The sequence below is a fragment of the Oncorhynchus nerka genome, unplaced genomic scaffold, assembly GCF_034236695.1.
Source record: "Oncorhynchus nerka isolate Pitt River unplaced genomic scaffold, Oner_Uvic_2.0 unplaced_scaffold_7425, whole genome shotgun sequence".
In the NCBI taxonomy this organism is placed as follows: Eukaryota; Metazoa; Chordata; class Actinopteri; order Salmoniformes; family Salmonidae; genus Oncorhynchus; species Oncorhynchus nerka.
The window spans coordinates 1-3021 of NW_027033890.1; the positions used below are offsets into that span (position 1 = coordinate 1).

The following is a 3021-nucleotide window of genomic DNA, read 5'->3' on the forward strand; positions in this document are numbered from 1 at the left end:
ACTGGTTTGTGATGAGGGACGCTGCACTGAGTTTCTACATGGACTCTGAGGCTGAGGAGGTGACATCATTTCCTATATCTGCAATTATCAGTTCCCTCAATTATAAACCCATAGAAGTATTTCTGAGTCTGTATCACGCCAGTTCCTCCATGTTTGTTGTAGTCAGATGACCTGGATGGAGAGATAGACCTGACGACCTGTATGAACGTCCAAGACTTTGACGTGGAGAAGAACTATGGATTCCAGATACATGTGTGTTCTTCCTGGTTTTTCTCTCATTGAACATCTACTACCAATACTACTACTACTACTACTACTACTACTACTACTACTACTACTACCACTATTTCTGCTACTACTGCTACTAATACTACTACTACTACTACTGCTGCTGCTACTACTACTACTACTGCTGCTACTACTACAGATGCCGTATCCTAACTTGAGCCAGTTTTCTACAGCAGGACAATAGTCCTGCAGCAAAAGGAAATGTGAATTATTGTGTGGATTATAATTATTTGACATTTTTTGTAGGGATTGATACAAGTCTGACATTTTAAAGTGGACATTACAAACTTTAGAAGCCTTTTGAAACCTTGAATACATTACAAGTTTACGTTTCCTGATGTGCAGGAAAATCCTCAGCAACAAAAGAGTGATCAAATGAAGATCCGATATCTGCACTCTACTACTACTACTACTGGCTACTACTACTACTACTGCACTACTACTACTACTGTTGCTACTACTACTACTGCCACTACTACTACTACTACTACTACTACTACTGTTACTACTAATACTACTAACTGCTACTACTACTACTACTGCTACTACTACTACTGTTGCTACTACTACTACTACTACTACTACTACTATTACTACTGCTACTACTATTACTACCACTAATACTACTACAGGCAACTACTGCTGCTACTACTACTACTTGTACTGCTACTACTACTACTGCTGCTACTACTACTACTACTACTACTACTACTACTACTACTGTTGCTACTACTACTACTGTTGCTACTACTACTACTACTACTACAACTACTACTACTGCTACTACTACTACTACTACTGCTACTGCTACTACTACTGCTACTGCTACTGCTACTACTACTACTACTGCTGCTACTACTACTACCACCACCACTACTACTGCTGCTGCTACTACTACTACTACTACCACTAATACTACTACAGGCAACTACTGCTGCTACTACTACTACTACTACTAGTACTACTACTACTAATTCTACTGCTACTACTACTACTACTGTTGCTACTACTACTACTACTACTACTACTGCTACTATGACTACTGCTACTACTACTACTACTGCTACTACTACTACTACTGTTGCTACTACTACTACTACTACTACTACTACTACTACTACTTCTACTGCTGCTACTACTACTCCTACTACTACTACTGCTGCTACTGCTACTGCTGCTGCTACTACTACTGCTGTCTGCTGCTACTACTGCTACTGGCTGCTGCTGCTGCTGCTACTGCTGCTGCTACTACTACTGCTACTACTGCTACTACTGCTTCTACTACTACTACTACTACTACTACTACTACTACTGCTACTGCTGCTACTACTACTTGCTGCTGCTACTGCTGCTGCTACTACTGCTACTGCTGCTGCTGCTACTGCTGCTACTAATACTAATACTATGCTACTACAGATCTTGGCCTCCATCTGAAATGGCATCCTAGTCCCCTCCATAAATAATGCACTACTTTTGACCAGGGTCCATATAGTAGTGCACTATACATCGTGTAGGGTGTCATTTTGGATGCAGTCTTGAGTGTCAATATGCTTTCGTTCCTTCCTGTTTGTAACCCCTCAGACGTGGCTTTTCTCTGTTCTTTATCTCTTGATCTCAACCAGACAAAGAAAGTAGTGTTCACTCTGTCAGCCTCGACCTCCAGGATCAGGAGGAAGTGGGTTAATGTGCTGAGACGGACTATCCAACCCAGACACTCTTCAGACATCACACCGTGATCTTTCTATTGACTGTGTCTGAAATGGCAGTGTGTCTGAAATGGCAGTGTGTCTGAAATGGCAGTGTGTCTGAATGGCAGTGTGTCTAAAATGGCACTGTGTCTGAAATTGCATTCCATTCATTATGTCGTAAAGTAATTATGTGCATTTCTGTTGTCTAAGTGCAGGACATTGTTTCTGGAGGTGAAGTGTGTCTGAAGTGGCACCCTATTCCCCTATTTACGGCTAGCTTTGGATCAAAGCTCATATTAGTCCTGGTCCAAACTAATTCATGCACATCACAGGGGAATATATTAGGGTACCATTTCAAGGCATGAACAAAGTCCTGCACTTAGACTGGTGTGGCCTAAGATCACAACAGAAATGCCACATAATTACTCTTACGACATAATGAATGGAATTGAGGCAGCAAGATGACAATTAGACAAATGTAATAATATACCGGAGTAAAAAATGTGACTATGTAACTATATCTGAAACACTTTTTCCTATGGTCCCCATTATTATATCACAGATGGTCAGACAGTGAAAGAGAAAACTCTCAGCCTGTAGTCGTCTCGCCAGCCCTCCTCTGTGCTCACCTGTGAAGACACGACCCTCAAACCACTAACTCCACCTCCAACCTTTGTCAAATGGACTCCTTTGGCCCCGGATCTAGATGACACCTCCCCAACATGTCATCAGACAGTCAGAGAGAGGCAGGAGAGGGCTGGGACGAGAGAGCAAGCTAAGCGATTGGAGGAGAGGAACAGATGGTTTGAGGGGGGATCCCCTTCAGAGAGATGGGCAGCAGATGGGACCTCTCTGGATCTGAAGAAAACCGGCGTACCTGTACCTGTCACTCACACCATGGACGTGGACGTCAACAATAAGTGGGTGGAGTTCGAGTCTAACATTCAGGGAGATGAGCGCTGTCTCTGATTGGTGCACAGACTAATCAGACCAATCATACGATTCCTAATCAGGCGATTCAGACGACCAGTGCAGCACGGCCCTA

At 42.8% G+C, this 3021-nt stretch overlaps 1 long non-coding RNA gene across 1 annotated transcript; it reads left to right on the forward strand.

Moving 5' to 3' along the window:
• The first annotated feature begins 105 nt into the window (after positions 1-105).
• LOC135566093 (uncharacterized) lies at positions 106-2573 on the forward strand. Its single transcript, XR_010461957.1, has 3 exons — positions 106-252; positions 1911-2020; positions 2539-2573. It is a non-coding gene; the product is annotated as an uncharacterized LOC135566093 (long non-coding RNA).
• Positions 2574-3021: the final 448 nt, after the last annotated feature.